This window comes from Nicotiana tabacum, chromosome 6, assembly GCF_000715075.1.
Source record: "Nicotiana tabacum cultivar K326 chromosome 6, ASM71507v2, whole genome shotgun sequence".
In the NCBI taxonomy this organism is placed as follows: domain Eukaryota; kingdom Viridiplantae; phylum Streptophyta; class Magnoliopsida; order Solanales; family Solanaceae; genus Nicotiana; species Nicotiana tabacum.
Genome location: NC_134085.1, coordinates 119,256,372 through 119,271,203, shown reverse-complemented (window position 1 = coordinate 119,271,203; position 14,832 = coordinate 119,256,372).

Genomic DNA, 14,832 nt, shown 5'->3' with positions numbered 1-14,832 from the left:
AGGCCATCTTCCTGTTGCTTTTTTCCAATGTCGATACTGTGTGAGTCTACTTGAATTGTCTCCTCTCTACCTTCACTGTTGTTTCCCGTTATTTTGTTCATAAATTGTGTATCCTCCTCATTTTTGGTAATCTTGTCATCTTCACCCTCCTCCTTCTCTTGAGCAGCCTTTTCCTTTTCTAGAGCCGTACAATTGACTATGCGGTGACCCAATTTCCGACAATGTTTACAATACTTCGGCACACCTTCATATTCTAATTTTTGGGTATAACCTTGTAGTGGTGATTCATCAAATTCCTGTCCCATAAATACATTCTGTGGTAACGGCTTAAGCAAATCGACCTCCACTCTAATTTTGGCCATACTTGGCCTAGTTCTTCCCATTGTAGCAGCATCTAGGGCAAATGGAGTATCAACAGAGCTCAAAAGATGCTTAATGTAATGTCAATCGTGCATATGAAATGGTAAGGGGCAGGAGAACCCAGGCTGGAGCGACTGGTAAGTCCTCCTCTGGCTTGAAGTCCGGCGAGCACTTTTGTAGCCATATTTGCATTCCATCTACTTCGGAACCATACTACTTTCCAGTCGTCTTCATTAAAGAGATCAATGAAGACATTATGGTTATCATAGACCCCTATTCTGACTGTCCCTTTTAAGGAAATAATTTCCCTAAATCTTGACCTAATTCGATCAATTTGGGGGCGCGGTCTAAGAAATCTACCCACAATAGTATACTTGCAAGAATCTGCCATTATGCCATAGTAGTCCTTAGCTTTGAAATCACCGCCGACATGTTGTTGTGATTCGTGTGTCTTGCAATAACTTTTTCTTTTTCTTGTCGGTTTGAGCTTGGGTTGGGGATCTGAGAAGATGAAGATGGGGTGCTAATGGTATTAGCATAGGAAAGTTTTTCTTGTTTTGTGACTTCTTTGGGATCTATTTTGCCCGATGGGGGCGATAGAACCGCCGTATGCACCGGAGGGATGCCTTCCGGTAGCTCCATCTTGTGGAGCGTGACCCGTACGCGTTAGAACAGGGGAGCTAAAGAGTCTTTGTAGAGAGAAACTTTTTAGAGAGAGGATTTTAGATAGAGGATATATGAAAACCAAACTTTCCAACGTTTAAAATAACAAAGAAACTAAAACCACATCATAATAGGTTAATACTTGATATTTATATATAAGTTTGTCACATAGTAAAACTTATCTACATATTAATCTAATTTTTTTAAATTTAACTATATAATTACTCTTGCCCAATCAAACATGACAATATTGTTGGATATATTTTTAGTTTTGCGTTGGTTTATGATGAGAATGCATAATTTAGTTTATCTTTTTTTAGTGCTTAGTCATGTAATTAATACTAGTACTTATTAGAAGTACTTATTTTAGCATGACTTATATAGTAATTTTAGATTATATTCATTTTTAATATGGCTTATTAATTAGTAATATTTATTTTATGTGATTTTATTATCTTTTTCATTGAATATTTTAATACAATGCTATGATTCATTTCATATTATTGTATTATTTTTTTGAAAAATACATTATATAGTTGTATCCTACTAGGGCTAAAGAAATATTCAAAGCACAAAATGAAGACTTCACCAGAAAAAATCCAAAAACCCAAAAAATCCGAGATTGAAAAATCCGACTTTGTTGGTTTGATTTGATTTATAGATTTAAAAATTCGACACTATTGGTTTGGTTTAATAATTAAAAAATTCGAATCAATTCGACCTATGTACATTCTTAGTAATTTCTATCCTAGTAAATACATTATCAGATAATTACACGTGACTTTCCAAATAGACCCAAATTGGGGATTTTGGAGAGTAAATTGATGTTCTAATTGTTCATAGGCAATGAAAATAGTTGGCACCACGAGAAAACAAAACTAAAGCTTCTGACTGTTTATGGTGGTTAGTTATCTGTCCGATCAAGTGGATAATGGGAGGGGCGTCTATTACGTGGTGATTTTATTTAATTTAAGGTGGGCGGTCGGTGTATCGACAAACTCCTTTATCTAGTGCTTAGAGTGAATTATGGGCAGAAAACTAAATTTTCCCACACCGTTTTCAGAACCTGCTCTTGCGTCGTTTTAAAATGGTTTCCAAGATCGATTTACCAATTCGACTGCAAGATGATGTGAATGGGTTGCGATTTATTCAGTGAGTAGGTCAAGCCCAGGAAAGTCCCCGGGCCACTTATCAGAGATGCAAGCTTCGAAACGAGCTAAGCTTCACGGCTTATGAGTTCCAATCTCATACGTGATTTGGGCTGAGACGAGGTGGAGCCTATGGAGTCCTGCCGGAAGCTATATTGGCCGATAGTACAGTTATTCACGTGGTCCAACTGGACTAACTGAACGGGGCTTACACGCTTGCAGTCACCTTTTTCTCTCAATTTTTTTTGGTTCTTAAATTGTTACACCCCATGTTTTCGTACGTAGGAGATACGTCTTAAGTCAATTGATGTAAGATAAAAAATGAGATCATCTTTGGAAGTATATAAAGTAAGTTATCATTTTACCTCGGATGTTACATATATAAAGTAAGTTATCATTTTACCTCAGATGTTACATATATTGAACATCATGAATAACAAGTACAAAGAGGGTTGGAAGGTTTAAGAAGCTAAGAAATTGAAGAAAATAATATTTCGTCGAAAGTCAACAAGTTGGGAATGTCATAACATGTACTTTGGGATGAGACTAGGGTGCTTAACTTGATAAGAAGGTTATGTTATGAGTTATGTTAGTTGTATGATAATCGTGTGTTATGTTTGAAGTCAAGTGAGTTGTGGAACAAAAGTCGATGAAAGTCATCACAAATTAAGTTTATAAGTTTTACTGAAAATTTAGATCGAATGTAACTGCGCTTTTATCCCAATATACTTAGAGTTATGGAGTGTTCCACCCATCGAATTGAAGCTCTATGAGTGTAATTTCTAACGCATTAAACCGTTTGTCAATACGACATCGGAGTAGAGAGATATATGCATTTTTCCGAAACTGCGCATGCTGCTAGGTTACAAGTAGGTGTGTCACCTACTTGGTTAAATGAGAGCCCCAAAAGAGGCTATTTCGGGTCAGCCAAAGAGCCCATTTAAGGACTTATCTCATGCTATATAACCCTCATTATATATAATAAATAACCATACATTAAACCCTACAAACTTCCTTCAAAAAATTACCCACAAACCCTAATTGCTTTTCTCTCCCTTTCAAGTTCTAATTGGAGGTAAAACCTAGAGTTTGAAGAACCAAGATAAGAGCTGAGTTATCCAACAAATAAGGTAAGTTTACTGCTCTCTTTCATCCATTTTTTCTGTTGTAAAGTAATGGTAAGTCGTTATATAATTGTAAGAATTCACGGGACGATGATCGGAAGCCGTGAGTTCGAGTTATTCACTTGTAGCAGACTGTTTTGTGGATTGTTTTGTGTTGCTGTTGGGCTGCGTGTTTTACTACAGTTTTCTAGAGTTTTGGAGGAGGAAGGGTATGGAGAAACACCACATAAATTCAGGGTGGAGGGCTGGTCGTTCGTCCTAAGATTTTTGGGTCGTTTGACACTACTATGATGGTCTTTTGTGTATGAAGAGATTGGGGTGTGTTGGGCTGTTTTGTAGTATTTTGTGGTGTATATAAGGTTGGAAAATAATGTATATATGTTGATATTGTTGTGTTCTTGTGTTGTTGGTGTTATCTTGAATGTGGAGGAAGTAAGGATTACAGGGGAGATGCTGCCTGTTTTTATACAAAATAAGCTTGTCATTCGTTGTGCAATAGTTGTAACTTTCGTAACTTAATGATAGTATTATTGTCATTGTTGTAGAATAAGGTGCGAAGAGGCGTGTTCAACTTGGTGATTTGAAATATTGTGATAAGGTATGTTAAGTCTAATCCCTTCCTTCATTTTGGCATGATCTCGTAATTATATATGTTTGATAAGGAGGCATAAAGAGAAGTTCATACTCCTGAATTTATATACATTATCCTAGTCTTATAAGTTTCAGTATTCTCCCTTTTTGGGACTTCATATTCAATTTAGTATTGTCTTCTTCCAGTTAAGAGAGCAGATAGTCTAAATATACAGTATTACAGTATTTTCACTACCATCGAGCTATAATCGATGAGCAAGCCCCTATTAGGAAACCTCTGGTTAGATGGTGAGTTATACACCGAGCCTACTGTGGCCGAACGCCTATGAGCGAGCCAAGAATGGCCGAGCACCTATGAGCGACCGTACTATGTCAGAGCAATTACACATACCAAGCCTTATAAGGTCGGACAACTATTTTACTTACTATATTGAGAGAGTTGAGTCAGTATCAACAGGTAAGCATGTCTTCAAATTATCTTTGACTCCCAGTTACTTTCAGTTATTATATTATCAGTCCAGTTTCAGCTTTCAGTTATTCTGTTGCCTTACATACTTGGTACATTATTTCGTACTGACGTCCTTTTTGCTGGGGACACTACATTTCATGCTTGCATGTCCTCATTGATAGTTGGACAGACCCTCCCAGCAGACAGAGTCAAACATCAGCTTGATTGGTAAGCTCCACTTTCTCGGAGTTACCAGGTCTAGACCTTGGAGTCAATTTTATATATACAGATTTGATGGATAGGTCGAGGCCCTGTACTGACTATGGTACAATTCAATTATCTCTAGAGGCTTGTAGACGAGTACTGTATTGTTTGTATATCAGTAGATGTTCATGGCGGCCTCGTCAACCTCCACATTTATATACATATGAGTTTTTGGGTATGTTTACCCCTCAGATAAGAGAAATGATATTTTCATATGATTCAGAATATGGCCTCATCGGCCTAAGTTGATGGTTACCCCTCCAGAGTTTACAGTTACAGAGTGGTACGCTCGGGCCGAGTATAGAACCGGGTGCCGGCCACGCCTCGTCAGGTTCGGGGCGTGACAAATTTGATATCAGAGCAGTTCTATCCTAGGGAATCTATAAGCCTTGTTTAGTAGAGCCTTGTTAATAGATGTGGTGTGTACCACATTATATAAATATGAAGCTACAAGGCATTTAGGAGTATGTTACCTTTCTTTCAAATCCACATCGTGCTATAGAGCTGAATCATAAGAGTTCGAGCCAAGACTTATGTTTGTGAATTATAGAAATGCTTGCAAATTGAAAAATTATAGCTAGCCTGAGGGCTACTACAGCAACAAGTTAGTGCACTAGTAGAGAGAGAATTCTTGACAATATGGCCCGATTTGAGGCCCTATCAGATCATACGTACCAGATGTGCGAATTTCCTACTTAAGACCCTAAGACGGGAATATCTAACATAACCCATGAATAGCAGGCCATAGGAGTATTAGAAGGTAAAAGTATAAGTTTCAACATATAATAGAAGCAAAGTGGAGAAGGGTACGAGGTACCCAGTTAGTGAAGATTATTAGTTTTTAAAATTCATGCAGAGAAATATAAGTATTTGAGTTACCATCAACAGTAACAGAAGCTATGTACAATTGGACACACTCATATTAGTTATGCCCTATGGGAGCTAACATTTATTGTTTAAGAGAAAGATGGGACACCACGATCCAACTGGGGTTAGAGTAACCCAAAATGGTGGATGAATTATGATCATTAGCTATAATTTTTGAAAGATAGTGCAAACGCGGTAATAGATATCCTTGTGAGACACCTAGGTGGTGTACTCTAGAATAGAACAGTCAGACATGAATACTAGAATGTCTAGAAAAATTTCAGAAGACAGGCAGTGAAATCCTAGAAGGGATAAATATTTACCTTTGTATGGCTCTCGTCCCTTGTAAAGAGAAAATACTAGGCGACTCGAAGAGCCAGTGGATAGAGAAAAGGGAGCTAAAGGCAAATGAATATTTTGTTGAAATTTTTAGAATAAGGTAATAAACAGAGATATTAGCAGGAGAATAAGAAGAGAGTAAATGAAGCATTATGAGTAAGATATGATAAAAGGGTGGTAACGATAAATCATAATATGATATGATGGTAGAGTCTATAGTCAAGTGAAGGAAAAGACAAGAAGTGACATTCCTTGAGACAATACAAGAGTATAGGCCAAAATTCATATTCTCATTTTAAGAAATGAGTTGGTGAGGCCAATGTGATTACCAAAACAAAAATTTAGACCACCAGAGTAAGGGAAATCAGCATGGGCTAGTGAGCAAGATAAACTGAACATAATTTAGCCTTATGGTAACCCTTCTGTACTAGGGATAACTGAAATCCTTACGCATAAGGGTGACACCTAGAGTAATTGGAACACTTCCTGAAGCATAACTATGCTCACAGTGCTTGCTTTAGGGAAGCGTCTTCCTGAATGAACTTTAAAGGTTATTCTTTTGTTGTCCATTCTATTATTGGTGGAATGCGATCTCTAAAATTCTCTTGATATGAAAAGATGCCAAAGATGAAGAGGAAAAATATCTATATGTAGATCATCGTAGTACTAAATCTTAGTACTCCCTTAAAGGGAGGAATATAGTGTGATATGGTATTAAGTCGGAGTTAAGTGGTTCAGGTAACTATGGAATGGTAAAGGAAGAATGTGGTAAAAAGGAGAAAGGGATGATATTGCATTTATTTAGATCCTACAGATATGTTGGGACTCCAGAACATTATGCAAGCACGACACCAAAGAGAGGCAGTAAACGCTCTCGGCCAGGATGTTATTGATAAATAAGTGTGAATGAACAGTTGATACATCAGGAGCTAGTGCAAGAGGTAATTTAAGACAAAGGATATATCCCAAGAGAGATTATGCAGAATATAGATATGAAAATGTTCCAATGAGTAATACGCAGTGATTCAGGAAGAGCCTGGTTATGGCTAGACAAGAGGTCACAGATAAATCAATAGATCATGCAAGATAAATATAGTGACCCGCATCATAGGGAATTCAATCTCGCATATACGAGATCGCAATCGTCTAAAAATTTTCAGATAGGAGTTGGGACCATTAAATGTACCATGTATGTTTTATTAAAATAAAAGAGAGTGACAATTATGAGCACAAGGGCGCGGAGGTAAGTAACTAAGGATAATGATAGGCGAGTAAGAACATCAAAAATTTCGTGGGGTATACAATATAATAAACTCGCAGCTTTATAAGAGTCAGAGGGTCTTCCCTAAGCACTGCAACGAAAGAATAGCTGAAGAAATAAGGAAGAAGGCTTCAACATAAGCATAGTGACCTAAAGAAGAAATGCTCTTGTAACAATAGTCTCACTATAATGTTGTATGCACTCCATAAGAAAGTAGCACTTATCATGACTAAGGAACGAGAAGAAAAATCCAAAAGTAATATTCGAGATCATATGAATTGCATGAAATTCCAATAGGCGTGGACACTAAGACAAGTCAAGTATTCATACAACAAGTGGCAGAACGACCAGGAAAAGTAATTGCTTACTTTTTACATAAGGCTGAGAAGGCGCGAAAGGAATTATTTATCAATAACCTAGAGTTAGTTACGTTATGAACACACTTAAGATTTTGGAGTGTTATCCATGCAGCATATATGCTGAAAATGATACAGCTATGGAGACTCCAGTATAAGTTAAAAGGGCAAAGTGAGTCCACGTCACAGACAAAGGCTTGAATTGCTAGAAGGTTATATCATGAATGTTCCATAGCATCCACGAGGGGCTAAAGTAATAACTAATACCCTGAGATGCAGATCAGAAGATAAAGTAAACTTACTTAAAGGCTAAGAGAGAAGAGGAAACTAAAGAGTTACATTAGCTAAATGAATTAGGAGTCTGATTATTAGACCTCCATGAGTATAGAAATCACGATTCAAAACATTATAGAATCACTCTAAATATCATAGGTACAAAAGAGATAGTACGACAACTATATTCTATAACATCTCTACGATAAATCTAGTTAGAACAGTACCAACCTCATAAGAAGTCAGTATCAAGATTTCACCGGTTTGTGTATGCACATGATGTCACGACCCGAATTTCCCACCTTCGGGACCGTGATGGCGCCTAACATTGTACTCGCTAGGCAAGCCAACGTTACAGATTATTACACCTTTTCCTTTATCCTTTTATAATTAAAATTTAACAAAATTAAATCAGCGGAGATAAAAGCGGAAGTGCTTAATTTAAATGATTACTCATATACTATTAACGAAAATAGAAGTAAATACTACCCAGAAACTGGTGTCACAACTCATGAACAGTCTACGAATACTACAAGTAATGGTTTGAAAGAAAATACATGTCTCGGATAAAGTAAAACAGAAATGAAGTAAAGATATGAGGGGATGCCAGGGCCTGCGAACGCCTACAAGACTACCTTGGGTCTCCTGAATGCAGTAACAACAACCAACCTCTCGATCAGCCACTAGCTCTGAAATCTGCAAAAAAGTGCAGAGTGCAATATTAGTACAACTGACCCCATGTACTGGTAAGTGTCGAGCCTAACCTCGACGAGGTAGTGATGAGGCTACGGCGGGGCATAACAACATATATAACCTGCAATAGTTGATACTAAAACAGAAAGGAAATACAGAATGAAATATAACAGTAACTAGCATTAAATAAATATGGAACCCAGTCTTTTACCAATACTCAGCTATAACCAATCCTTAAGGGAGTTTCAACACCACAATAATGAGCCTCAGCAAAAATGAATACATAAACAATAGTTGATGCGACACGCATCCCTATCCCACCATATAATCAGTAACAGTATAAATATTCACCTTTATTACTCCTTGTTGCTGCGTGCAACCCGATCCCACCAGTACACCCTTATTACTCCTCAATATATATAACCCTTATTCCTCCTGTTGGCGTGCAACCCGATCCCACTTGTCCACCCTTATTACTTCTTGTTGCGGCGTGCAACCTGATCCCACCAGACAATTATATTCACCCTTATTTTTCCTGTTGCGGCGTGCAACCCGATCCCAATATATATATTAGCACCAATCACAAAAATAAAGACTCAAATCCTCTACAACACTTATACCTTAATCTAGCATATTGGAATATCACTACAATTATGAAGCTTCACCAGTTAAAAACTACACAGTGAGACCAACCAAAGTGACCATGAAGAACTAATAAACCAATATAATCCAACAAGGAAATAAAATAAAACTACGAAACAATTAATACTTCAATAGAGAAATCAACAGTTAACATGAAGCAATTAAACATGGAAATATTTATGAGCAAGTAGCAATTAAGACAAGAAACAATATATTAGGAAACAGGCTAAAATGATGTACGTGGCGAAATCAAAAGACTTGATTTCTCGCTATCAAGACATTTCGAAAGCATGCCCCGGGACCCCGAGGGCGGGAGGCCGCGACCGAGTTCTCGGCCTTGGGGCTAGTCGAAGCCCGACTCGAAGGAAACGAAGTCAGGACAGAGGGGAAATCCCCCTAGGCACATGGCTACATCTGACAGGCCCGACCTATCCGGTGCCTATGCTGAGGCATCACGTCAAGCCATCCCATCGCCATACTTTGTAATTAATCTCCACTTGCTTGTAGCTGAGTCTCCCCTCCTATATAAAAGGGACTCGCCCTATCTTGTAAAAGGCTGATGTTGCTCCATTTCTCTATAAGTGCAATGATATCTCTCTCTCTCTCTCTCTCTTTTCTTCTAAGTTGTTCGCTCTCATTGGCCCGAGGCCGTTTTAGCATTTATCATTCTTTTACTTGTTCTTCACTATATCATTCAATATTAGCAGCATAGAGCCTTGCTCGATCATATCTCTGCCTGTTACCCTATTCCTGACTGCCCTCGGAAGCCCAAGCTCAGCTCGAACCTTGGCTCCGAGGCCCCCGTTGATCGGTTGCATCTGGGAAACAGGCCCCCCTTTGGTTTGATTACTGCCTTGTTTTAGCTCGCTTTTCATCATTATACTTAGCATTCTTAGCATCAACTGCTCTAAAAACTAGCTCGGGAATAGATCACGTATTTTTAGAATCCTATTTACAAATTTAATTATTGTTACCATTTTCACGGTAAACAGTTTGGCGCCCACCGTGGGGCTAAAAATAATAGTGATTATTTTCTTACTGGTTTCATCACACAAATGCACGTTATCTTTCACACTTTTTATTGCCCAAGATCTTTTGATTTCAGGATAACGCTATCTCGGTAAGCAAAATCGAGAACAACTACCCCAAAAGTCACAGCGAAGACAGTATGGCTGCTCTAGAGGTTAGCATGATACCGCAGGACCCCGATAACGTATTTGGATCGATTCAAGCAGACGCGGGCTTGCAAGGCGCGCAACAGGGTCAACAAAGCCTCGTGCACCAATGGTAGCACACAGCGTGTTGACCAATGGGAAGCTCAAAAAACTCCGTCCCAGGTAGAACATGAAGTTAGTCTTCATGTTATTTTTTGAAATGTTGCAGGCATGACAGTTGGCTATCGCACGACTGCAAAGTCGCCCGGAGACTCCCAACGCAGTAGCGCCGGGAACATCTCCTTACGTCGAGCTAGTACCAGAGAGATCAAGTAACGATGGATCGGTAACCGACCCTGCCGCAGTGAGGATTCTTGGGAATCTCTTCGAAAGGATCAAATCAGGTTCGTGGAAGCTCTTACAGGAACCGTCTCCCGAGGAATCGGTACCAGAACTCGCTTAACAGAAATCCAGAACGCCGAAACTCCCTAGGTGCGACAGGACCTCGGATCCCTACTGGTGCACTACCACTTGCGGGTGCTCGCTCAGAGGCAGCGACTTCCAAGATGATGAGTTCAAGCCCATCTCGCTGAGGAAGTTCGAAGAAACTCTCTCGAAAGAAACCATGATGAAGCGCCACTACCTGGCACCTGACCTCACAGACTCGCTTACCATACCAGTGTGGTTCTCCACGGAAGCACGCACCGGTGCCATCAAAGCAGTATCGAGAGGGCCCGATACACCTGAGGCAGAACGAAGAAGAAATGAAATGCCGCGGGAAACCGCACCCCATTCCCTGATAGGACGAATGAGATCGCTCTCGGTTTCGGATGATCGGTCAACACAGGCCTTCACCCGAAGCCTAAGCGAAGCATGCCCAATGACTCCAGGGCATTTTGAGCGAAGCCTGATCAGGTACCCAATCGAGGTCCGTTTGGATGCCCACACCCGGCACCAGCCCCGAATTAAGGCCATGGACAATCGTCCAGGAACCTCCTCGGGTCTGGTATATCCAAGCAGACTCCCGGCAAAGAAGTTGATGCTAGACAGATGGAGGTATCATCCATGCGCCGCAAATGGAAGGAACGACTCGAGATGCAACCTACCTTGCAACAATAGGGAAATAGCCCAAGGACAGCACCCTCGAGGAACCTCCAATGGAACCAGATTCAACAAGGCACAGCTGGCAGGGAAACCCCGCCCAGTCGAGTACGATTTCAGCATTGCTATACCAAACATCGTGATCACCATAAGCGAAACCAGGAACGCCAGGCGGCTCAGACCTATTTGACCAAGACCCCATCAAAAGAACCATGGCCCGGCGTAAGAACCACAGGGCGCGCGGGGTCATCGGCTCAAAAGAACGACAACCATACTATTCGATAGAGATCGCAACCAAGTATCATCGAGCGGTCAGGCTTGAGTAAGCTCCAATAGAGGAAGGAGATTGGGAAAAATAAAGCTGACAAGCCACGACGGTAAAGGGGCAGCGACACCCTTCAAAGATCCATAAAGTGTAGAGTGAAAGTGCTCATCGCCGGGAAAAGACAGGTCCGGGGAATATACCCGAAGGACACCCTTGCATCCAAGCAAAGAGACGTCGAGATTTCACCTCGGCCTCGTATTAACGTGTTGGTAACCCCTTCCTTCATTTGACCTATTTCAAATAAAACATGTTTTCATGAATACAGGTGGTTCGATCAATTATACCGATGATGTCAGGCCAAAGCCAATAGGGAGTTCAGACTACCAAATTACTCCCACACCTCGAATCTTTGATGGATTCCAGACGCCGATCGCCACAACGATTAAGAAGGATGCTCCCTCTATACAGTCCGCTTGAGCTCGGGCTGGAACGCCGAGGCCGCAAAACACGAACGTTTTATTCAGATGACAACAGGCACACCGCCCGGGGGTGACTTCAACCCCACTTTGCCAAATGGATGAAACTCCCCGACAGAGGTGAGATTAAAGCATTCAACAAGGAGCTACACGCAACGAGAGTAAATCCCTCTCCACATGACCCATCACCAGCATCAATGCCTCCGCCCTCGAAGGGATCAAAGGGTAAACAGAACCACATCTTCGGCCAAGCCTGGTTTAACATAGCAGAAGGCTGTATCAGGGCTCACGCCTCGAAACATCACCTACCCATCCCGCAGCAAGGAAGAACTACTCTGCTCCTTTGTTGTTTCTTTTCTTTTACTAACCTATATCCAGGCAATCAGCCGAGGCATTCAGAAGTTCTAAACTCAACTCGGAGATTCTGTAGAGGCCCCGGATCTCCGAGTGGGCTTCCAACCTAAAGAAGGTCCCGCCAGCAAGATTATTAGCAGAGCAGCGTACTCACCAAAAAGGGATCCAACGAGATCACAGTCCTTTCTTCTACAGTCAGACGACGTGCGATGACCTTCTCTTAGGGACACCGTCCCCCCGGAAAGGCCAATAAATGACGGGCTAAGTTTCAAAACAGAATCATGTAAATAGATCAGATGATCGGAGGAGCCACACCCACACAGGCCGAGCTCGGAGCAACGAGACAATATGTATTCATGGCCTATATTTATGCCAAGCAATAAAGAATATCTTTTCGGCATTTCATACTTCGAAAAAGGCTATTTCGGCATATTCACGGCGAAGGCCTCTCCGCCAAATACATCCCGAGATACTTGGAGACTTAAATGATTCAACGCCTACACGACCCCAGGGTCGGAACTCCGGGCTCATCAAGCCCCTATAAGGCAACTCCGGGCTCATCAAGCCCCTAGAAGGTAACTCCGAGCTCACGAGAAACGGTCTTCAAGCTTAAACAAACTCGATGACTCGGAGACTGCCGTTGATCGCCATACGATTGGAAAACCCGAAACTATAAGACCCCTAGCGGGCAGCCTCAGCGTAACCAGATCTATTCTATATTACACAAATTGTAAAACCTCAATAGGCATGACAAACAAACTATAAGACCTCAATAGGCATGACAAACTGTAAGACCTCAATAGGCATGGCAAACTGTAAGACCTCAACATGCATGAAATCCCGAAGTTTAGGCTATACATCGCATTTGTAAGAATCCCTAAAGGGCATACCCTCTATGTAGACGCCTAAACTATCACTTGAGATAAAAAATGGCTACGGCCAAACGCATATGACTACGGTCAAAACAGCTGATACAGCCAAAATAATGTGACTCGGGGATGCCCTACTGTCGCTAAAAATCGCAGTCCACTACTCCGAATATACTTCGGAAAGAACCGATTAAAACAGACTTCCCTCAACAGGCAAAAACGAGCTCCAACCATGTCAGTTCCAAAATGCAAGAGCGTCGATCCACTCGACCTACGAGCTATGAACCTTATGAGGTGCTCGAAACATCGCCGACAACAACTTGAAATCGAGGTTCCTCTGGAACTAGATAACGGGTCAGGCAAAAATACTATAAAAAGACCTTAACGAGCGGAAACAAAGCCTACAAAAAAGCCCACGAGCAAAAATAACATAAGAGCCATTGTCGCCAGCTAAGCAAGCCTACGTGCCTCATATTGAAAGGTCTCTACGACTAAACAACGTAAGAGCCATTGTTGCCAGCTTGAAAATTGACAACTTGAGGATTAAAATGAGCTCGAATCGTAACCTGATTCGGAGAACGGATCCAAAATAGTTAACTATGCAAGCCTCCGGGCCACATACTAAAAGGTCTCAACGACCAAATGGCATAAGTGCCACTGTCGCCAGCTGAAAACTCAAGGGAATTTAAGGGTCGATTACAGCTCGAATCGCAATGCGACTCAGAGACTGGATCCGGAAATTTCAATATGCCTAAAGGCACGACATAAGTGCCACTATCACCGGTCAGGAAATCAAGGAAATTTAAGGGTCGATTACAGCTCGAGTCGTAATGCGACTCGGAGACTGGACCCAAAAGCTGCAGTATGCCTAAGGGCATGGCATAAATGCCACTGTCGCCGGCCAAGAAACCTCCAGGCCATGCGCCCGTACGATCACTTTGACCCAGAGCACAAAGGGCCATCAGCATCCGCCCATACAGGCAGGAAAGAGCTTGAGGGTCAATTGAAGCTCGAGTCACAATGCAACTCGGAGACTGGACCCAAAACAGTTGGAACGGCAAATGCCCAAGGGCAAAAGATAAAAACAACTACTACCTGCCCGCACGGGCACAAAATATTCAAGGACAAGAAGGCTCGAGTCGGAGCCCAACTCGGAAACTAAGCCTAAACAACCGGGCCAAGCACGGAGGCCCCAACACCTGCTCACGTCATGAATCATGCGTAAGAGCCCCCAGACCTGTCCGATCAGTTTCGGACCTACGAGGATCTCGCCAAACACCAAAACCAGTCTGCCCAATCGAAAGAAACGACAGAAAAAAGGTACAGGAGAAACAAAGCTTCAAGTTTCTTCTTATGTATTACATGTGTGAAAAAGCGCATTCTCCACCTACAGGCATGCCTTACGTATATCAGAAACAAAGTGACAAAACGGCAAAATCTACACTCTGTGCTAAAGGTCTACAGCTTGTCAAATTCTCCCTCCGCAGCGTCAATAAGAAGTGACCGAGCATCCGCTCGTCCGCCCTTGCTCGAGCCAACTCCTCTGATAGAGCGAAGCCCCTTGCACCGACCTCCTCGAGTACC